Source organism: Thrips palmi, unplaced genomic scaffold (assembly GCF_012932325.1).
Source record: "Thrips palmi isolate BJ-2018 unplaced genomic scaffold, TpBJ-2018v1 HiC_scaffold_1, whole genome shotgun sequence".
In the NCBI taxonomy this organism is placed as follows: domain Eukaryota; kingdom Metazoa; phylum Arthropoda; class Insecta; order Thysanoptera; family Thripidae; genus Thrips; species Thrips palmi.
In genome coordinates this window covers 10024498-10047404 of record NW_023144620.1, presented here as the reverse complement: position 1 = coordinate 10047404, position 22907 = coordinate 10024498, and the positions used below count along the sequence as shown (strand labels likewise).

General features: G+C 63.0%; 1 protein-coding gene across 4 annotated transcripts in view; it reads left to right on the top strand.

Moving 5' to 3' along the window:
- Positions 1-22907, top strand: part of LOC117639003 (fasciclin-2) — a 241599-nt gene that overhangs the window by 205720 nt on the left and 12972 nt on the right. The window lies entirely within an intron of this gene.

Genomic DNA, 22907 nt, shown 5'->3' with positions numbered 1-22907 from the left:
GGCTAAACGCCGCCGTGGGAGTGCATCGCCCTAATCAAATTGTAATTAATTTCGCTTTTTCGTCGTCCTGCCGCTGCCAAGGCACCGGGAGTCCGCTCACCACCGCGACGGCGCTGCGGTTGCCCGGCCCGGCTCGCGGACGCCGCAATTGCTGACAATTTTAGCCGCCGCTAATCTAACTTCGGCGACCGTAATTTGAGTGATCAGTCACCGCTCCTCCTGACCGGGTCCACTGCCCCCAGCGCGCTCGGCCCCCGCAACCACAGCCCGCCCCGCCCCGCCCCGCACGGCTGCGTGTTTGGATGCCAAATCATTTTTTACTGAAAGCCGTCTGGCTCTTTCCGCCCCGGTGCACGCCGCCCCTGCAGACTGAGAGTCGTTCTCGTCGCTCTGTCTCTCTCGCACTCATGGGGCGTCCCCTGTAGGTGCGAGAGAGACAGAGCGACGAAAACGACTCTCGGAATGAGCGCGCTGCGGCGGCCAGCGAATGGCGGGGGCGTTGCCCAGCGCTGCTCGTCCGTCCTCCTCCCTCGATGAGTCGATGGCGATGGCCGCCTCGCAGTCTAATTCTCGTCCGCGTCCAGACTCTTTTCACTCCGGTCGGAATGTTGTCTGCTTTTGTCTTCCGCGAACGGACGGAAAGGGACTCCCCCCCCTCCATGTTTTTGAGGACGGCCAGAACATCATCATCGACAGCAACAACAACAAGAACAACGGCAACGGGACGGGGTGCTTGTTTTTGGCGGCGTGCCAGGGACGCCGGCCCGGCCAGCCAATCGCAATGAATGTGCGATGCGGTGCACTCTGTGCATTCGGCGCCAAACCACTGTGTGAAAGAGCGCGCCTCGATGTGCAGGGGAGAACGCCCGCAATTAAGTTAAACCAGGCCGCCCCGCCCCGCCCCGCCCCGCCCCCCGCCACGCCCGCCCCGCCGCCAGTGCGACACTCGCCGTGCGGGAGCCCCTGCGGTCGGCGGGGTAGGCAGCACGAGCACACGGCCGCCCAGCGCGTTGCCTACACCGCAGGCGTCCTGCGCCGCCGCCATCCACCGCCTGCTGCTAACGCAACGATGCATGAGAGTATTTCTTTTTTATCGACCGAAAAAAAGAGACTTATCGAAGCGTTTTCTGTAGTTCTTCTCTCCCGAATGCCCGTGTGTGTGTGTGTGTGTGTGTGTGGAGGCAAACGGACCGCGAGGGGAGGCGGAGCGGGCGGGGCGAAGCTGCTGCTGTTGGTTCGGAAGTGAGTGAGAGTTTAAGTAAAGTCGCTGTTTGTGTGCGAGGGGGTCGTCCTCCCCGCTGCTGCTGCTTGTTTCAGTGAGTGGGTTGGATTGTGTATTTCCGTTTTTAGAGTATCTGGGAAATGGAAACCTGCGGCCAGCAGTCGGACCGCGACCCGATTGGGGGAGAGGGGGAGGGGGGGACTTGGACTTGGCGGGACCGTGGGCCTGCGTGGGGCCTTGGGTCCGCGTTGCCCTGGGCAGGACTGGAGCAGCACCGGCCAGGGCGAATCATCAATACCAAGGGAATCCGCAGAGGAAGGGAAGGGCGGATGACTGGCAACAGCTAGAGGAAAGTTTTCCCGCCGGGGATGCCGCGCCTCCTCCAGATGCCATGTGTGTGTGTGTGTGTGTGTGTGTGAGTGCGCGCGTGTTTCCCTGGTTTTTGTCTTATTCCCTCCTTGTCGGCGTTTCCCCGTCTCGCTCGGCCGGATTGTTCGAACTCGCACGGGAATTCGTTCCTCTGAACAGTCCGATTTTTTCCTCCGCGCCCGCCCCCCAATTTTGCAGGGGCGCAACTCTTGCTCTGCGCCAAGCCTTTCCCCATCCCGCTCCGTCTTTTTTTTTTTTGTTCTAGCCGGGGCGGCATTAGCCTACACGATCAGCAGGGCTACTGCTAATTTCTTTTTCCGCTGCCGGTGTTGTGTTTGTTTGTTTTGTTTTTCCGAGTATCGCTTCCGACTCGGCTTCCCCTCCGATCCCTTCCCGTTGACTGGACTGAGCCTTCCCTTTCATTATTTATTTAATTCGGCCGGCTCACTACTCCCAGCCGGCCGAGCCAAGCCGCGCCACGCCGCGCCACTCCCTGGAGTCAAGTCGCCCCGCCCTTCCTGGAGGAAATAAAGGACTGGGTCGTCCACTCCGCCAACTCCGATGCGGTCAAACTTGTCCGGGGGGTGATACGGTAGCTAGGGGGTTCGCCAAATCTTTCGCTCGGTCGATAACGAGTTCAGGACGTGCGAGCCGGCCGTTCGATGACCACCCGCGACTCTATGTTGTTCCTCTCTCTCTCTCTCTCTCTCTCTCTCTCTCTCTCTCTCTCTCTCTCTCTCTCTCTCTCTCTCTCTCTCCAATTTGGCTTTGCAGTAATTGTGGGGTGACGGGCTGCACCGAACGATTGTTGTCATCAATTTCTCCCTCGTGACCCCCCTCCCCCATTCCAACTTTCGCCTTCTACCTCTCCCGCGGGTACTCCCCCCCCCCCCCCCCGCGGCTGTAATGTATTGCAGCCCCGTGGCTGAATAAAGATCGATGGCAGATTCGCTCCCCAATCGACGACCGACGGTGGACTGTGTGCAAAGAGCCCTCAGTCTCCTGCCCCCCCCCCCTCCCCCTCGCCATTGGTTTCCCTGGTGGCGTTCCAGACCACCCCACCCCTTTCCTCTCTCTTAGGCTAGGTCAGCTCTCGGGAGCCCCCGTTATTTTATCGGTGGTAATTTTTCATACTTGGCCGTCATTGGGAATTTGGCGCACGCCTCTCCCATCCTCCCCCCCTCTCTCTCTCTCTCTCTCTCTCTCTCTCTCTCTCTCTCTCTCTGTCTTTCTCGCTCTCCCCGAGGGCCCGCGGTGCCGATAGCGGCGCTGGGCCGGCCAGTGATAGCCTCGGCGGGCGACACGGCGGCAGCCTTGTAAACGGATACCGCGCTTTTAATCAAAGAGCGGAGCCAATGGAAAGGCCAAAAAGTATATGTGTGTGTGGGAGAGAGAGAGAGAGAGAGAGAGAGAGAGAGAGAGAGAGAGAGAGAGAGAGAATGTGAGTGTGTATCGGATTGGGTCCGTCACCGCACTCCGCAGCGCTCTGCAGCGCTATTAGCACGCTGCTGGGGATTCATCCTTTGACTCGGACATGGAGTCCGTCGGTCTGCCTGCCTGTCCGTCTGTCCGCCCGTCCCTGCATTGTAGCGCGCGGACAAAGTTCCTTTTTGTTTCCGGCTCCATTAGCGCGGCCTTTCATTCAGATTTCGTTAGCAGCATCCCGTCTTTGTTCTCGCCAAGACACAGGACGGCCTGTAGGACGGCCTGTAGGACGGCTTGTGGGACGGCCTGTAGGACGGCCTGTAGGACGGCCTGTAGGACGGCTTGTGGGACGGCCTGTAGGACGGCCTGTAGGACGGCTTGTGGGACGGCCTGTAGGACGGCCTGTAGGACGGCTTGTAGGACGGCCTGTAGGACGGCCTGTAGGACGGCCTGTAGGACGGCCTGTAGGACGGCCTGTAGGACGGCCTGTAGGACGGCACGTAGGAAGGCCTGTAGGACGGCCTGTAGGACGGCCTGTAGGACGGCCTGTAGGACGGCCTGTAGGACGGCCTGTAGGACGGCCTGTAGGACGGCCTGTAGGACGGCCTGTAGGACGGCCTGTAGGACGGCACGTAGGAAGGCCTGTAGGACGGCCTGTAGGACGGCACGTAGGAAGGCCTGTAGGACGGCCTGGGTCTCTGCAGGGCCTCACCGAGGACCGCCAATCGAACGAGGAGCACGTCATTATCAGACCGCGTTCACATTGTAGCAGACGTGGTTTCCTGTCTCTCTCCCTCTTTTTTCAGTGTGGCGTTTGGCGGCGGGACGTGCCTGCATAGCGCAGTCCTTTTTTTCCTCCCGCGCGCCGTTGCACTGTGTCCCCCACATTTTATTTTGCTCTATTTCATTTATTTTTTGTTGTTTTTTGAGCCGAGAGGTCTCCGCGCGGCGCGCTGCAGCGGTACCTCGTCAAACAATAGCGGCGCGGCGCGGCGTCGGGCCAGCGGAATGAATACTTTACGCGGCGCGATGACCATTGAGAGCGAGAAAGAGAGAAAGAGGGATGCGACTACATTATTCATAAATTCCACTTTTGGCCCCCGCGGCAGTGCGGCTCGGCGCGGCCGGCCCGTTTTTCCGCGTTTTCGAGCGTGTTGTTGCGTTTGGTTGCCTTTTAATCCTCGGCAGAAAGCTGTTCTAATGAAGAGCGCGGCCGGCCAGCAGACTGAGGGTCGCTCTCTTCGCTCTGTCTCTCTCGCACTCGTGGGGCGTGCCGTATAGGTGTGAGAGAGACAGAGCGACGAAGACGCTTTCGGCTGTCTGCAGGGCTGCCTGCCTGGGCGGCCATGGCCAATTTGGGGCGTGCAGACTCAGGCCTCCCCGGATGCAGCCGAGACGGGCTTCTCCGGGCTTCTCAGACTCAGACGGTCTGAGACGGCGGCGACGGCGACGCTGCTTCCTCGTCGTCCTCCCCGTCGTTTTGCTGGCGGACGGGCACCTTACTGCCGGTGTTGCCGTCCTTCCGACGCTTCCTTTTAAAAGCGGGACGCCAATTACGGTGTGCCGAACCAACCTGCAGGACTCATTCCGAGAGTCGTCTCTCTCGCACTCATGGGGCGTCCTGATGGGTGCGAGAGAGACGGAGCGGCGAAGACGACTCCGCTGGGACGCTGCGCCACGGCGCCGCGCTCGCTGAGCACCGAGTACCGAGCACGGCTTACACATCCACGCCGCCGAGTCGGTGTCCGAGGCGCGGCGGTGCGGCGGCGCGGCCGAGTTAGCTAAGGTCGTGGATTACCACGGCACGCCCTGGCTAGCCCTGCCCGGCCCGGCCGCCCCACCCGCGGCCCTGATGAAGGGTCTTAGCACGGGATGGGCGGCGACCCTTCAGACCCTTCAGTCCTCGGACCCCCCGGTGATCACGCGACATCCCCCCCGACTCGAAGGAGGCCGAGGCCGAGACCCCCGAGGTCGGCCTGGGCCGCTCGGGCCGCCTCGGCCGCGCCTCGCTCAGCTCAGGCCAACACAAATCCCGCAGGACACAAACTGCACGGGCTTATGGCCAGCGTCGCTACCCGCGCCACGGGGCGGGGCGGGGCGGGGCGGGGCGGGGTGGTGGCTTTGGTGGAGTTTACTGAAACCACGAGGGCCCGGGAGCGCCCAGAGAACTGCCAGTGGCCGAGGGGGGGGGGGGGGGGGGGCATGCACGCCGCGGCTGTCATGTCCAGCAGGAGATCGACCGCAGCAAAACTATCGCCCTGACTGCTTTTGAAATTGGCGCCAAGCTTGCTGCAGCTCGCTGGCGGCGACCGCGGCGACGTCCTCGGCGGGGCTTCTTTGGCGGAGAGTCTTGCGGTTCACCGTCACGACGTGGACGGCGTGGAGGGGGCCGCGCGCTGCCCCCGCCTTTTCGGACCCATTTACGGCTTGTAATTTTCCCCTCGGATGGGCGCGGCCGGGCGCGGCCTTGTGTGCTTCGTGGGGGCGGTCTTGGCGTGCGCAGCGCGCGCCAGCACCACCTGGAGAACGGGGTCGTTTGTGGGCTTGCCTAAGGTTGCCAGGCAACGCGATCCGGGAAGCCGTAGTGGCCGGCCCTCGGCGGCACGGGGGGCACGGCCATCGGCACGGGGGCCTCCACGACCTCCCCGGCGAATCAGTGTGTAGGGCGGCCCGGGGCGTCGTCGGCTGGAACCTGACCTGGACCACGCCCCGCTAACACGCACACACACACACACACACACACACACACACAGCCCCGCAGCGCGCTACCGCAGCAGGCTCGTCCGCCTTCGTTAAATTTTCAAAAAGCTGCGGCGCCGCCGGGCCGGACCGGACCGGACCTAGGACTGGACGGCCGGACCGGGCGGCCGGTCGGATTTCGGCTTTGGGCTCACGGCACTGCACGGCACGCTACACTGGCAGGCTCGGCGAGGCTCGCCAATTGCGCCGCGTGCGGTCGTGACTATGCTCTATAGTTGTTTTTTTTGTTTTTTTTTTTTGCCTTGTTTCATACACGCTTTTTTCAGAGGATCGCAGTCCATATTGAATGCGATACAACTTCACAAAGTGCCCCGGTTGCAGGAATGCTTTTGTGAGTCAACACCGACCCCTCTCTCTCTCTCTCTCTCTCTCTCTCTCTCGCTCCCCTTTTTTGAACAGCCCCCGCGCAGCCCCGTTGTGTCCGCCGAACCCATATTCGCTGCCTTTTTTATTTGTTTCACTTACTTTGTTTTATACTTTTTGGCGTTCCATCCCGGCATTGATAGAGCGCGCTCACCCACACACACACTCACAGACTCACACACACACACGCGCGCCAGAAATTGACGGGGACGGCAAAGCAAATGGCAAAGGCACACACACTCTGGCGCCATATCGCCGGAAAGGGATTGATCGAGAATCGCATTACTCGTGATGACGCCGCCGTCGTCGCTACCCCGCGTCCGCGCGTCCGCGCCCGAATCGGTGAGTGGAGTCCCGGCGCGCGGAGTATCGCCGCGTGGCGCCTCGGCGCGCAAATAATAGGCCTGCCTGCGCGCTGTGCGTTTGCGTCAGTGTGCGTGCCGCGGCGTGCCGCCTGATGACACGGCAACGGAAGCTGCCTCCCCGGCGCCTTCCGAGGTCCGGGTGGGTCCGGGGGGAAGGGGAGCGAGCGGCGGGGATAGGGAACCAGCGCGGCCTTGAGCAGAACGCGAATGTATACTATCCTGCAGGTGGCACTCTCTGCTGAGAGGGGTCTTCATCTCCCTCAGACACACATCTTGTTTGCGCCCCCTTCTTGCCGTGTGTTAAAGATTCACGCGCCGCCCCTTCCATCACATTATTGTTATGCGCTCTGCTCCGCCCCCCTTTTCTCCTCTTTCCCTCTACGTGTGTGTGTGTGTGTGTGTGGTCCAGTTTGGTCCATCCTCGTCCACATGACGATGCCCCTTTTCGTTGCAATCAACCGAGCCGGAGACTGTAGTCCGTACTCAACATGGCGCGCCACGGGACGGCACGCACGAGTATGCATTATTTTCCGAAAGCGCATACCCGCGACCGCACAGACCCTCTCTCCCTTCTCTCTCCTCTCTCTCTCTCTCTCTCTCTCTCTCTCTCTCTCTCTCTCTCTCTCTCTCTCTCTCTCTCTCTCGCTCTCTCTCTCTCTCCCTCTCCAGTGATATACAACGGCTCGGCGGTGAGAGGGATGGCTTTCCCAGCGGCAACTCGACTCGCAGCCATACATCATGAGGTGCTCGCGGTTTTGCCTGCTTTGTCCCGCATAGCGTAGCACAGCGTAGCACAGCGCAGCACGGCGGGGCCGCGATGTCGCCTTTTAATGAACCGAATGGCGTTCCGAGGCGTTCCATGCCGGGGCGTTCTGCGGCTGTTTGGAGCGAGGCGTTCTCAGGGGGGCGTTCTCTCTCACCAGCGCGACGGAGGAGACGGCGCGCGGCGCGCAGCGGACTCCAACACTCCGTCAAGGCGCGGGCAGCGTCGACGGGAACACTGCGCCCGTCAACTCACTTATTTTGTTTTGTTCACACACACACACATCGGGGACGATAATTTGGTGGGCAAAATGGGTACGTCGACGGCGCGGGAAATGTTGCCATCGTGCAGAGTGAAAAGGGGGTGGTTCTATTGTGGTTGTTACTGCACCACGTCGAACCTCGCTTCAGATATTCGCGGATATTCGTCTGTTCCGTGTTTGTTATTGATGTTGTAGTATGCGTGTTCGCTTCAAAGAGCGGCTCGCTGGGATTGTTTTTTCCTCTTCTCTTCTGCATTGGTTTGGCTAGCTCTGTGCTGCTCTTTTTTCTAAAGTTGATTTGTGTGTGTGTATGCTATTCGCAGTCCATCTTACACGGAACCATACACGCCCCTGGCAACTTCCTTCTGTGCCTCTCTCTCTCTCTCTCTCTCTCTCTCTCTCTCTCTCTCTCTCTCTCTCTCTCTCTCTCTCTCTCTCTCTCTCTCTCTCTCTCAGTCTCTCACTCGCGCTGACGGACCGGAGGGAAAGCAGAAAAGGAGGAGGGGAAGAGGGGGAAGGGGGTCAAAAGAAAAACGAGGAAAAGCGGAGAAAAAATTTCTGCGAAGTGAAAGAGGAAGCGCGCCAGCTTCGCTCTTTTCGAGTTTAATGAAGTGTTTGTCGGTCGGGTCTGCAGAGAAGTTTCGGTGTGATAACTCTGTGACGTCGCGCCGCGCCGCCCTGCCTTGACCGGGCCTTCCCTTTCCGGGGCCCTCCACGTGTCGCCTTAGCACCCCCCCCCCCCCCCCCTCGCGTTTTTTATCCCCCAGAGGTTGGCAGCACGTCCGCCTCCGTTTGCGCGAAGGGCGAAACGGACGGGGCGTTTGGTGAGGCGGTGTACCGAGCGGCTGACTCATGTTCGCTTGGTTTTTGTCGTTGCAGGTGAGACGCAGATGGCCGATGGACGCGGTGAGCAGGACTCGGAGCGAGGAGGCCCTGCCTGTATCGGGCCTGGAATTCGCAGGGCGCTGTCGCCGGAGGACGGGACGACAGTGACAGACAGACACGCGAAGCGAGTAAAGGGAGTCGTTTGAGCTGCCGACGGCGTCGCCGACCCTATGCCGTGTCAAGCAGGCCACGCGCGTCGCGACAGGGAGGCCTCTCTCTCTCTCTCTCTCTCTCTCTCTCTCTCTCTCTCTCTCTCTCTCTCTCTCTCTCTCTCTCTCTCTCTCTCTCCCTCTCTCTCTCTCTCCCTCCCTCCCCCAGGCCACTCTCCAGGAACAGGGCCCATGTCCCGCGACCAGCTTAATAGCCTAACATGACAGAGGCCAGGGGGCGGCCAGGACAGTGTCGCTGCCAGGAGAGGGAGTCGCCGAGTCTTGCCTACAGCACGGCCAGCATGGCCTCGCCGGGGAGCCCCGCCGTCCGCCCCCGTCCGTCCCACCGCAGCGGACTCTTTTGGAAGTCGTTTCGCAAGCCCATTGGGCCATCGGCAGCACTAGAATCAGTCTAAGTGTTTCGCTGAAGGCCCTCCCCGGCCGAAGCCCCGGCCGAACGCGATGAGGGAGTGGGGCCGTGGGGCCGCGGGGCCGTGGGGCCCGGCCGGGCGGGCAAGTGTTGCTTCAGCTAATGACCCAGCGCAGTTTGCGCGGCCCCGGGCCCCAGGCCCCAGGGAGGCCCCGAGGGGGCGATTCACGACTGTATGGTTTCCACGGGGCCGGCAAAGACAACTGTTGTAAAATTAGGCCGCTATTCCCGCCGAGGTGGTGCGGCTGATGGCGACAATAGGGTCCCCGTCGGTCCGCTTCGGTCCCCGTCGTGCCGGCGCGAGTGCGCCCAGAGCCCCGCCAAGGCCCCCACCGAGGCCCCACCCAGGGCCGCAAGTTCCGAAAACACGGAGGGAATTGTACACAAAGGGCGTCTGCTCCGCGCTCTCCGCCCCCCCCCCCCCCCCCCTCGCGCGCGCCCTCCGCCGAGCCTCGGCGCTCTCACGCATCTCCACTGTGTGCTTAATCGGCTTAGAGACTCGCGGCGGCCCGGGGCCCGGGGGCCCCTTAAGGCCCTGTGTGCCTCCTCCAAGCACAGTTGGCTTTCTTTCAGCGCGGATGTGTGGCGCGGGCCGCGCTGCTGGCTGCGGTGTGGTTCTCGGCGCGGCGGAACGCCGACTCCACCAGACAGACAACAGCAGTCTTCTCGGAAAAATGGATTCCCCACTTTATTTTCCACGTGGATCATGCCAGCTGCTCGACCAACTTCCTCCCCACTTTTTTTCCGCTCTGTATTGCTCATCGCGAAGCGGGCAGCATGTTCTCGGGACTTGTTGTAATTATTCTCGTCTCTCTCTGCCCCGTTTTTTGGCCAAGATTTCTGGAGCGCGCGCGTCGGCCCGGCGCTGCCGCTGCTGCTACCGCAAGGGGGCCTCGTCGATTCCATCTCCAACTTTTATATTCATTTCTGTTCGGCGGAGCCTCGCGCGCCTCGCGCCTCCGGCCTGCCTCTGGCTTATCAGTGAATCAATGGCACGTCGCCGAAATGCCCCCAATTAGAGGCCAGAGCGGGCAGAGCCTCCCCCCCCCCTCCACTTTGCCGCCCCTTTTTGCCGCCACGGAGACCATCAGCGATTCATGGTCCGCGCGGAATGGAACGGAGAAAAGCGGCTCCTCGCGGGGAAGGTCCACGACGCAGAGTAGTGGGCCACAAGACCGGCGCCGGCGGACAAGACTCTGGACGCGTTTTGAGCTCCAGAGTCGCTAAACAGGACTCGAACCGATCGTGTGACACCACCAATGGATTCCTCGTTCGGAGAGCAATCCATCGGTGGGGTCACACGTTCGAGTCCTATCTGCGACTCTGGAGCTCAAAACGCGTCCGGAACTTTGACCGCCTCCACTCCTGGCCCACTGTGCGGAGTGTGCAACTTGAAGCACGCGGTGCTTGGCGTCGTCAAAGCGCTGACCACGCGCGCGGCCAGGGCGGCCAGGGCGGCCAGGGACACTCGGAGCTAGACCCGCCTTCGGGGTGCGGCGCCGCGTGTCAGGATGGCGCGGTGGGAGGTCCAGGGCGACATTAATCTTTTTCGGGCCATAAATTGGACTTTAGGGAAAGAGCGAGAGATAAGACACAAGGTGGGCGGCGGCGGCAGGTGCCTCCCTGGGGCGCGGCGCGGCGTGCCCCCTCGGGGGCGTGGCCGGCCTTGCCGCAGGGTGTGCGTGGCACTGCGTGGCACCAGCCATCGAGTCGGCTTCTGGAGGGACTTCATGAGGCGGACGGGGCCGGCCACCGTTTCAATGCGCTTGGTGCTCGGTTTACGTCCCGGCAATCGGCGCTGCGGATGGCCATGGCGCGCTGCCGCACTGCCGCACCAGGATTCTTTCCGCCCCCCTGATTCCTCGTATGGTCTTGCGCGGTCTGCGCCGCCCGGCGCCGCCCCTGCCGCCAGCCGATATGATGGCGCCGCTGCGCGATGAAAAATATATAGCATCGCCCCGCGCCGCCCCGCGCCGCCCCGCGCCGCCCCGCGCCGCCCCGCGCGCCCCGCGCCGCCCCGCGCCGCCCCGCCGCCCCGCGCCGCCCCGCGTTCGCTGCGCGTCCCGGCGCGGTCGTGAGCGGGATCCCGCTGCGCTGTCCACGCGAGCGGACAGTCGCTTTTCTCTGATTCCGCGCGGCCCGGCGCAGCCCGGCGTAGCCCGGCCACATTTCATCTGCTGCTTCCACTTTTTCGCCGTTCTTTTCCACTTGTTTTCCGTTTCCCCTCCCCCCCCCTCTCTCTCTCTCTCTCTCCCTCTCCCTCTCCCTCTCTCTCTCTCTCTCTCTCTCCCTCTCTCTCATTTTGAAAGTTTACTGCACTTGGAAGGGCTGGTTCCCCATAGTTTTCCCGGCGTGCCGGTGGCGTGGCGAACTCGGCCAGGAAAGAAACGAGCGTTGCCGAGAGGTTGGGGGGAGGGGGGGGGGGGGCAGGTGTTAATTAGATAATAATTCGGAGACAAGCAGGAGCCGCGCGGTGCAGCCTCGGTCTCCAGGAGTGCAGCGCCAGCGAAAAGGGACGCCACACCGCCACCGCCTCGGCGTGTTCTTTGTCGCGTCGCTTTTTCATTTGTTCTCTTTCGCTCTTGGCTGGCCCTTGGGCTGCCCGGCCGGCTGGCCGTTCCGCAAAGCGCGCCGGGCCGAGCGAGCGGTGCTCGAAAATGAATCGATGCGCCGTCCCGTGCAAGGGCCGCAACCGAGCCGGTCTCCATCGGGGGAGAGAGGTGGGCCAGTGCATCACGGGGCGGCTGGCCTCAAGTCGGTCGAGTCGGAAGGTTAGGCCCCTTTCGAGTCCCACGGGCGCATTCGGACTTAGAGCGGTCTTGCGCTGTGCACCTTGCTAACTTGCTAAAGAGACGGAGAGCCTCATCATCCCTTATCAGCCGGCGGGAGGTCGTTAGCGTCCTTATCACCCCCACCCCCTCCCTCTCTCGGCCCCCCGGTCAAGGAAGGGGCCAGGCCCCGGCCCAGGCCCCGGCCCTGAGTAGTGGCCCGGGAATTACTTGAAGATATTGCCCCTGTTGTCGCCAGGCACCTTCCTTGCTTCCTCGGCTCTTGCGGATTAATGCGGGAAGCATTCAAGCACTTTGCGTCCATACGGCCCCCTCGGCCCCACGGCCCCGGCTGCGGGGGCCTTTCACGGTGTCTATCCCCGCCCGCGAGTTTTAAAACCTAGCAAGTGTTTCGTGTACGGGGGTAGTGTAATTGTCTAACCAACTTTTCCTCAGAGGTTGCATGTCTTTTGAGAGACTTGGCACAGGGTTCGCCGTGGCGAGGCGGGTTGTGGCGCGGTCGCTTCGCCCATCGAATCGGAACCGAGTTGTCTCTGTCTGGTGGTGGCCGGTGGCCGTTGGCTCCCGCTTCCAATGCAGCCGAAAGGTCCCCCGGGTTGCCGAGCCGAGAGCCCCGGGCCGCGGCCTGCCGCGACACTGTGGTGGCTTAGCCCAGCCCCGTCCTCAGTATCGAAAACTGGCCAACGGATTTCCACGTCATTTCCGGGACGCCCTTGTCAAAGCCTTCCTCCTCCTTTTGCTTGTTCGGCGTCAATCGCGTGCAGTCGCAAGCCGCGGCCTTCCGCCCCTTCGGCCTGTCGGCCTTCGCTGGCCTCTCGCCTGGAAACGCAGAGATAAAGCAAGCAACACGCCGTATCGTTTCGCGGAACATCGTTTCGCTGCTGCCACGCACCATGTGGTTGGCAGTGCACAGTGGATTTGCCAGGGAACCGGCGCCGTACGCGTTTTGAGCTCCAGAGTCGCTAAACAGGACTCGAACCGAGCGTGTGACCCCACTAATGGCTTCCTCGTTCGGAGAGCAATCCATTGTGGGGTCACACGTTCGGTTCGAGCCCCATTTAGCGACTCTGGAGCTCAAAACCCGCCCGGGATTTTGACCGCTTCCACTGGTCTTCTGGCCCACTGTGCAGCGCCACCTCGACGCATGCGCGCATGCGCGTTCGTTTTACAGTTTTTGTCTTTGGTTTTCTCTGGCGTCCCTTTAATTGCTGGCGGTGTTTATCGCTTTGTCGCTGCAAATGCGTGTGTCCGTTGCAGTGGAATGCGCTGCGCCGTTTGCTCGGGCTTTCATTTCTGTCGGCGGTCCAGGGCCGGCGGCCGCGCGCGGCGCTGGCGACGAGGATGTCTGTCGATACCCCGCGCGGGGGAGCTCCTCCACGAGCCTAGCGTAGAGAGTCCCTCGCGCGTGGAGTATCATCGGGATGAGTCTATCGATACCCCGTGCTCGCGAGAACGCTAAAAGTTTCTCGCGCGCGTAGAGTAGCGACGGCGGCGTGCTGACGGCGCCGTTCAGGCACGCACCTTATTTTGTTGCTGTTTGTTTGTTTGTTGTTGTTTTGGGGTCCGCCTGTGGATTAATGTCTGTTCGTGTAATAAATGCCCGGGTCGCGTGCCGCCGTAGTTTTGACGCGGGGCTGCCCTGCGGCTCTGCGTTGCCGCGGTGCCCGGGGAGGCCTCGGGGAGGGCCTTCTCGGCGTCCGTCACGACCACGCGCCGTGCAGCGGGGCGAGCGGCGGGGCCCCGTGCTCCTCCCGCGGCTCACCGCCCTGCCCTAGTTCCGAACGGTATTGTGACTGGGAGGCAGTGGTGGCACTCTGGCAGCAGGCTGATTCCGAGAGTCGTTTCCGTCGCTCTGTCTCTCTCGCACCTATACGAGACGCCCTACGAAAGCGAGAGAGAGGCAGAGCGACGGAAACGACCCTCGGAATCAGTCTGCAGGGCGCTGCCGCAGTCATCGCCTCGCCAACTTGGCGGCCGGACCGCCCCCCCCCCCCCCACCCCTTTAGCAGTGGCGGCAGCATGGCCTGGCATGGCCGCGACAAGTGATGAGGGTCACCAAAAAGTCGCCCCGCCTGGACATGATGTGCTTTTCGCCGGCCAGTATTTTGTTTCACCAGAGCACTGCGGTTCGGCGACTAGTGTGCGCGTGTCTGTCTGTGTCTGCTCTGCTCTGCCGCCCTTTCTCTGTACCCAGCCCCCCCCCCTTTTCCCAGTGCACTGGGTGTGTGCGACGCGGCAAACTTCCAAACGCCACCGCGCGTCAGGCCGACAGGGCGGTGGTTGGCTGGAGCCACGAAGCGCGGCGGCAGAGCACGCACAAAACCGCGCCGGTGTACGCGCCGAGCAAACTGCGTGACGGAATGTGTCAAAGGGCAAAGTAAAGGGGGGGGGGAGGAAGGGCTGAAATGCACCCCGCGCTCGTGCCATCCTGCCATCCTCGCTACACACTCACAAGCGCGCGCGCGTTCACCGTGAATTAAATGTCCATTGTGCGATGGGGCGTTACCTGTGATGTCGTCCGTGATGTTCCCTCTTTTGTGTGCGTGTGTGTGTGTGTGTGTGTGTCGGGCCATCACCGCTGCGCTACCGTCCGGCCGCACCCGGCGAATTGATAGTTGTGCTGAACGAAGTTTATGAATAGATAGTGGGCCCTGTATTATGCAGATGAGGCCCCGGCTGCTGACCGGTGCGAGGGAAGCGAGAGTTAGCGGCCTAGCTGGCGAGGTGAGGGAGGGGGAGGGATTCTCTGCGGGCGCGGAAGATTCTCTCAGGTGCGATTTCTCGTGCTGTCCGCCTGGTGCCGTGCCGGCCGATGGGCCGTGCCTGGCCCTGCCGTCGGCCTATCTCTCTCGCACCGGTACGGAGCGCCCCATGAGTGCGAGAGAGAGACCTCCCACTCGGAATCAGTCCACTGCGCCCTGCTGCCCTCCGCACGCCCTATCGGCCCGCCCTGAGTGCCTGCCCGCCCTGCCCGCCCCGCCCGCCCTGCCCGCCCTGCCCCAGCAGTGCCGCTGGCCGGCGGTGGCGCTGCTGCCACAGACACTAAGCAAGTTTGCCGAGCCAGGGGTCGCGAGAAAATGTTTCGTAATTTACTCTGGAAACACTCGAAACGGCTGCCGTGCCGGTGGCGTGGCGTGGCGTGGCGCCGCCTGCCGCCCCTCTGGTGGCCGCGCGGCCGGTTGGCCAAGCTCTCCTGTCGGGGCCAAGGGGATTAAGTGGCCGTTGTCCTCCGTGATGGTCTTCGACTAGGCGGCGGTGCGTCTTGGCGCACCCGGTCGTCGAGTGTCCTCTCTCTCTCTCTCTCTCTCTCTCTCTCTCTCTCTCTCTCTCTCTCTCTCTCTCTCTCTCTCTCTCTCCCTCTCTCTCTCTCTCTCCCTCTCTCTCTCTCTCTCTCTCTCTCTCTCTCCTCGCAGTGTGACGCTGCAGGATCGTCGTGTTTCCCTTGCCCAAATTATTATTGTTTCAGTATTATGCGCGGCCATTTTATACCGGCTCCGCGCCCCGCAACGCTCCGCCCCTCAGTGTCTGTAATACAATCAGTTCTCAATTTCGGAGGGCTGTCGCGGCACCCGCCGGGGAAAATAGATAATAAAAAGTGGAGGGGCGGGCGGCTTCGTACCGAATTCCAGCCATAAAATATTCACAGCGCTAATTTCTGTGTCAGAGGTGGAGGAGGAGGGCGGTTTCGCCTGGAAACCTTTTTATTTGTTTCTTCCGTGTTTTCATCATTGGTTTTGTTGAGACTGCAGCTTAGCTGGCGCTCGGCGTGCCGCTTGCTAACAAGCCCCTTCTCCGCCCGGATGAGTATCGAACCGTCATTCCGGCGAATAATAAATAAAACACGGATCCTACGATGGGAGTGGAACCCGCGCGCTGGCCTGCAGGGCTGCAGCAGTCGAGTCGGGCCGACTGCACGTCTTCAGTGTATCAGTTTAGCGGGGAACTTCTGCCAGGGCCTAACCAAGATGTACGACCCGCCGCCCCCGGAGCGCACCTACACCATGTCACGCAGGCCAGCCTGCCAGCCCCGCCAGCCCCGCCCCTGACCTCTCCAAGCGGTTACAGCGACACGCTATTGCTCTTGCGGGACCGGCCCGGACCACTGCCTCGCATTTGGTCCAGTCGGGCCAAATTTTACCGCTCGGGAACGGTCCGGCGCGCGTGTTCGGCTCCATTCCGAGCGGCGTCGTCAAACTTGGGCGGGGCCGTCTGTGGCAGTGTAGCAGCGGGGCCGTCGGGGCGCGCAATCCGCCGAGTGGCCGAGGCAGCTCGGAGTGGCTTACATATTCACCAACTCGACGACTCGACCCAATCAGGCCAAACTTGGCCAAACGTGGACTAATCTAATTCAATATGAAAATATTTGAGGAGCGGCTAATCGCGGACGAGACGCCGGGTAAGCTGCCGGCTCGCGGGGGGCCTGGGGGGAGGCCTACAGGGCCGAGCCCTCCCCCTCCCTCGGCCGGGAGATTCCAAGCTGGACGCGCACTGCACGGGCACGCCCAGCGGGGCGAGATAGGCCGCCGAGAGGAGAAGAAGGCCCTGCACACTCACACCTGGCCGTCTTGCAGTGGATCGAGTACCGGAGCCTTGTCGGCCAGCTCCGCGCTGCGAGGCGCCCACCGCGTTATCGGGCTGAGCTGCCGGGCCGGGGCCGTCCCGTCCGTGTCCGATCCCAATCCTGTCGAATCCCGTCGGATCCCCACTCGCCTCGCATTCAGCCCGACGCGCTGCGGCGCTGCGGCGGGGCTCGGGCCGGGCCTCGGGCCGGGCGCTTCGGCCAGCCTCAGCCTCAACCGGCCGCTGCCTACACTATCAGCGTCGGATCACTGTCCGGTCCGACAACTTGGCCGCGGAAACGGGAAACGTTACCCCGCCAGCACCGCCGGCACCGCCATGCTGACAACTTTCCGCCCCCGTTTTTTTGCCGGATGGCGTTGGAGAGCACGGACGGCGTCGCAGCGTCGCCGTCTTGAGGGGAGAGTAGCCGGGCAGGTCTTTTGGTGCGGGCCGGCGGCGAGCCAGCGGCGTTACTTGAATCGCCCCTAACGAAGGTGCTGCTGTCATTGCAGGGGGCAGCTGGGTGGGGCGTCTTGGGGCAGTGCGGCTGGCGGGCTGGCAGGCCGGCTGTTGTTGCGATTGGGGCCCCCGCCGCCCCGTCGCCTCCACTGGCTCGTTGCTTCCGTATTCATCCAGCCTGAAAAAGCCGACCGGGCCTGAGGCCGGTGACCTCGGTGGTGGCATTTTCTCGACGGCGGCCTCCCGGTGGCGGTGACGCACTCTCGACGGCGGCCTCCTCGTGGCGGTGACGTTCCCTCGACGGCGGCCTCCCGGTGGCGGTGACGCTCTCTCGACGGCGACCTCGCATTCATTTCCGTGCCGCCACAGCGGCGTGCTGCGGCGTGCTGCGACGCTACGGGCCGCCCCGCCGGGCAAGTTGCAGGGGGTCACCGCGTCGGCCCGGAGCGGGGCGGCAGAGCGCCAGCAACGCAGCGGGGCTGGCCCGGGCAGGCCGCTGGCCGGGGTCCCCAATCTCAACTCAAACACCAACTCGCTTTTTGTCTCGGTGCCTGCAACGGGTCCGTCGCGGCGGAAAATGTGGACAACCCGCAACGGGGGGTAGAGGGTTACACTGTAAACAGGAGTGGCGGCAAGTGCTGTACAAGCACAGGTAGGTGCCGGTTGGCAGCCGCAGGCAGAGAGAGCGTGCGTGCTTGGAGCGAGGGCCTCAAATATGCAAATGGGGCCTCGAAAAAGGCACGCGCTAACACCTTGGTGAATGAGTCCCAGTCGTGCAAGCCAGATCGGCCTATTCGCCGCCCGCCGCTCCGGTTCGACTGAGCGGCTTGAACTCTAACTCACAAAGCGAGGCCGCAGCTGCGTCCTACATACTCAAACTAGTTTTAATCCTCGCGCTCCAACCTCACCGCCCTCCCTTTCCGTCTGCGTCGAGACAACCTAGCGCCTCGACGTCGCCTGCGCAAAGCGTTTTTTTTTTAAAAAGCACGAAAAAAAACCACTGCCTGGGCGGGGATTTGAACCCGGGTCCGGGCATTTGCTATTCCGTGGGCCCGCGCGAGCGGTGGGAGAAAACTTCCCCCGCGCTTAACGAAGTTTGCACACTGTTATATTTCGGTAAACGAAGTTTGCGGCGCGGTGATATGCCGTCACTCTGCTTGGACAGGGCTGGATGTGGCCGCCAGGCCACTGTCTCCCTCCTACCCTTGCGGGGCGCCCTATGAGTGCGAGAGAGAGAGAGAGAGAGAGAGAGAGAGAGAGAGAGAGAGGCGGCATCACTCTGCAGGCCCGCCGGAACAAGGAGAGTTTGTTTACAGCGCAGCGGCGGGGCCTCGAGCTTTTCGCCGGCAAAGCCAAGGCAAAGCTAAGAGGGGGAAAGGGAGGGGGCAGCACTGCTAGCAGTTAGCGCCAGCGGAGTGACAAGATGGATGGGCCGAGATGGGCTGCCGAGAGGCATGTCGAGCGACGTGTGCCTCGAGACGCCGCTGGAGTCGGCTGGAGTGTACCCCGCTGGAGTGTAGTGTATGTACCGCCCTGGAGAACGCGTCTCGCAGTGCAGGCGCCGCGGGGCTTTGGTACTCGCTGACTGGCTGGCGGGCTGGCTGGCTGGCGGGCTGGCTGGCTGGCGGGCTGGCCGGCAGACTCCCGATAAATCTCGATGGACTGCCCGAAGAAAGGCGGGGCATTGCGCTTATAAATATGGCTTCGGAGTGAGTACAGGCCACGCTATAGTGTTGCGCGGCGGCCATCTGTTTCCCGCGCAGACTCGGCCACGCTGCCGCGCTCACAAAGGCGATTGTGCTATAAAGCGACTGGGCCGGCCGCGCGTCACTGTGTGTGTTTGTGCGCACACACACTTGTCTGAGCGTGTAAGTGAATCCTGTTGTGAGAAACTGGAGGTGATATTTGTCCTAGCGCCAACACGTGCCTTGTTTTCCTATAATATCCCCGAGTGCTGCAAGTCGTGCTTTTGTGTGTGCGAGCAGGCAAGCATGGGTCGGTTGCCCTGTGTGTGCTCAGGGGTGTGTAGTGCACACACACACTCACACTCACACACACATGCCCCCGCCCCCGCGCGCATTCACCCGCTCTCTTGGCGGGTCTTCGACCCCCTGATATTACCCTGTTTCTTTCGCGTCGTGTATGCGTGTGCGTGCGTGCGTGTGTGTGTGTGTGTGTGTGGCAAGGTGTTGTGTCGGCCCTTCACTCTGCTGCAGCCACTCGGGTCTTTAGCAAAGAAGCGTGGGAGCTGTGTGTGTTGAGTGGCTGGCGGGGCTGGCGGGGCTGGCGGGGCTGGCGGGGCTGGCGGGGCTGGCGGCGGCTGCGCCCGGGGTCCGGGTGTTGGGGGTTGCTGGCGGGTGCCGATGAGCGTGTCCGTGCTGTCCATAAAGCTTTGCAGCGCGGCAACACGCCAGTCATCCAAGTTGAAGCCAACGTGGGTCTCGGCGTGGTGGCCTCGGCCCTCGGCCTCGGCCCAGCCCCGGCGTTGCCGAGGCGGTGAGGCCGTGGCGAGACCGTGGCACGGGGGCTGACAGCTTCATCGCGGACGGCTTAAACTTTACAGACTGGCCTCTGCGCCGCTGCGCGCCGCTGTGCGCGGCTTGAAATTGCAAAGCCGGCCCTCCTCTGCCGGGCCGGGCACGTGGTCTGCTCGAGTTTGTAATCTGAAACATCCCCGCCGTAACACGGTGGCCCTGGTGTTCGAACTTGCCGCCATAACCTGCCAGGCCTGCCATCCTCGGGACAACTTTTCGGACGGGCCCCGCCTCGCGCGCTCCCGCCTCAAAATCGCCCTTCCCGCCGAACATAAATCAGTGGCGTAGTGAATTTGGCAGTTTATCCGCACCCTCCTCGCCGCGCCGCCGCGCCTCGCACACATGCGTCTCGACTGCTGCAACTTGGGGGACAAATCCCCGGCCTGGTTTGTTTATCGCGCGGGAGAGTAATTTGTGTGCTTTGGGCGACGCGGCCCGGCGGCACGGCGGCGGCACGGCCTCGTCGGGCTCCTGAGTGACGCCTGCGAGTCCCGACCGTCCACCGTAAAAGGTGCGGCAGCGGCGGTGCACTCGTAAAGAGAGCCAGCAACCGGCAGCCCTCGCCGCCGAGCGCCCGGGCAGCAGACAGGCCCGCGCCGCACGGCTGCGCGCCGCCACCAGCATTGCCTACCTCGCAGGCGCCCGCCCCGGCTCGGGCCGGGTCGTGTCAATGGGGCAGCCGGGCGGGCCTTACATTTCAATGGCGGCCGGGTTTAATTGTAACGTCCTGGGGGAGCCAGACGACGGCGGCACGGCGGCCATGCAGTGAAGGCAATGTCCGTCGGCGGCGCGCGTTCGCTAATATTTGAAGAGCGGCGCCGGCGCCCCCACCCTTGCCCTTCCCCAGCTGCCCCTGGCCATTTCACAGCCCCCCCTCCCTGATTTAGCCCCCCCCCCCTTCTTCCCCGCGCCGCGGCGGGCGTGAGGTAGAGGGGGCAGGCAGAGTTGGCGGCCGGAAAATGCCCCTAAATCACCGGAAATGTTCTCTTTATGGGAGAGAAAACTGCGGCGACCGCGGAGAAAGGGGGAAAAATAAAGTATTCCGGCCAATTGGGCGGCCGGGCGCGGCTCGGCACGGCGCGGCCGATGCGAATGGACGATGAAGGGACAGCGTATCGGTGACATCACCCCACCGGGAATAATGAGATGACTGCAGCGCTGCAAACACGTCATCCGGAGCGCTTGTTTGTCGCTCTGTCTCTCTCGCACCCGCATGGAGAGCGGCGCGAGTGCGACAGAGACAAAACGGTTCCTCTGGACCGCTCGGCGGGCCCGGCCGGTGTGGCATTGATTGAAGGAGAGTGGTGCAGCCGGCCGCGTGCACAACGCTCTGTGGACGCGTGACATGCAAATTAGGGTGCAAATTAGGCGACGCGTTCGCGCGTACAAACACAATGTCACGTTCATGTTTCATTCGTGGATAATTAAATTTCGCGCGCGGGGGAGAGATAAGTTTATCTCGCTACGGCCGCTCCGGGCGGCTCGTCACATATTTCACCGGAGCACGCACTGCACACACGCGGCACGCGGCCTGGAAGACGTGGACGCCCCAAATCAAAAACCTGAGAAAGGGGCGTTCGTCCCTTTTAATTGAAAAGCGGTGCGATTCCAATTACCATAAAATTCCAGCCGCGTCGGGGGACACTTTGATCTCGGCACGGGTACTTGGCCGGGCCGCCTCCAGTTTAATTTATCTGCGACTGTCTCCTCGGCCCCTCCTTAGCCTTGTCCAGCGCTGCTTTTTTCCAGTTGGCTGGCCACCGCTCCGCCGCCTCCAGAGTCCGGACTCTGCCCCCGGAATGCAGGCCGGCCTGATGTCATCGTCGTGTCCTTCGTCTCGCCCTCCGCCACATCGCGCGGCGCTTGACCCTGGGGCGCCCTGGGGCGCCCTGGGGCCCTTGCTGGGGCCCGCCGCCTCCGAGGAGCTCGTCAGCCACCCCACTGCATGAACCCGGGCCGCTCACTCTCGACGCACGTGCTTGCCGGTGCCTTCCTTGGCCTGCAGCAGGCGCTGCCGTGGCCATCCGCGTCGCTGACGGCCTCGACGGCGGCCTCCAGCGCGGCGGCGAGGCTTCGCGCAAAAACACCGCGCGCGCTGCAGGGACACCTGCAGCCAAAAACACGGCCTCGCTCGGGGCGGCGCGGTGGCTCGCGGGAAAGAGCGCCGCCGTGGCCGAGGACGTGTAATCCTCTTTGTTGGTGTTTTTGCGCGCCGCGTGTGGACGCAAAGGAGGTCGCGAACACGGTGTGCCAGCGCGCAGCCCGGCGCAGCCCCGCCGGAATGTTTTTGTTGCGAAAGAGCTAAGCTATTCAGGAGTAGTCGCGGTACCCGGCCGCCGGTACCCGCGTCGTCATCTGGCCGACCATTCGCAGCACTCGCCAAAACGGGTGTGTTGTTTTGTGCGAGGGCTCTTGCCTTGGCTGGGGAGGGCAGCTGAGGTAAACGGACTGTAAACAGATGCAACGAGACGACGAGACGGGGCGGGGGTGGGGGTGGTTGGGGCGCCTGCCTCATGAACATAGTGCTCGTCGCGCCTATGGCAGCCGAGCCGAGTCGAGTCGATTTGGGCGCAGCCGAGCCGGGCGCGGCAGTGCGAGGGGTGAGCCGAGCCGCGCGCGGCATGCTCGCACCGGACGCTGGCATCCCCTATACGGCCCCGCCAGCCCCCGCCAGCCCCCGCCCATTCCGGCAGTCGGCGCCCGCCAGGCCGGCGCCGCGCCGCGCCTCGCCTCGCCGCCACCCTGTTGCATGCCGTGGCCGTGTGGCCGTGGGCCTGGCTGGCCGCGGGCCGTCGGCGCAGTGATCGCCCGTCCTATTCACAGCAGCCGGTGCTGGTGGCGCTGGTTGCCAAAGCCGCCCCGGGCCGCCACTGCCGAGGCACCGCGGCGCGGCAGCTTGTTGGTCTCCGCTAACGCCGCGCACCCGGACGTCGCCGACCATCGCGTCGGCCGTGATGGTGCCATGGCGTGGCGGGGGGCGTGGCGGGGTCGCCGACCCCTGCACGACCCTCCGGCTGTACACTGTACACAGTGCGCAGACAGGCGGCGACGCGCGGCGCCCCTTGCTTAATGTTTGGCGCCGCCGCGGCGCAGCGCGCAGCGGTCCCTACTTGTAGTACCAAAAAAAAAGTTGACGCCACATTTTTACTTCATTCTTTTTCAACCGATGTCCGTGAGTATGTGTGTTCGTGTGCGTAATACACATCTTGTCGGGCCGGCCGGCCGCTCGGACCGGCCGCTCGGACCGGCGCCATAACAGGATCCATTTCTTTTATTAGCGGCTGGCGGAGAGGATAAAACGGAGGGGAGGGGGAAGAAAAATGAAAAGGCGCTCGTGCGAACGTCCCCCCATGCCACTCACTTTGCCCGGGCGCGCACACACACGCTCACTCACTCACTCACACGCACAGATCTCTGTCTTTGTCTGTTCTCGTGCGTGTTCCATCAATTACGACTCGCCTCGTCCCCCGCCCCGCCCCGCCCCGCCCCGCCTCGCCCCGCCCCGCCCCGCCCCGCCCCGCCTCGGAGGCCCGGAGGGCGTCTGGTCGGCCGGGCTGCCCCGGACCGTATCG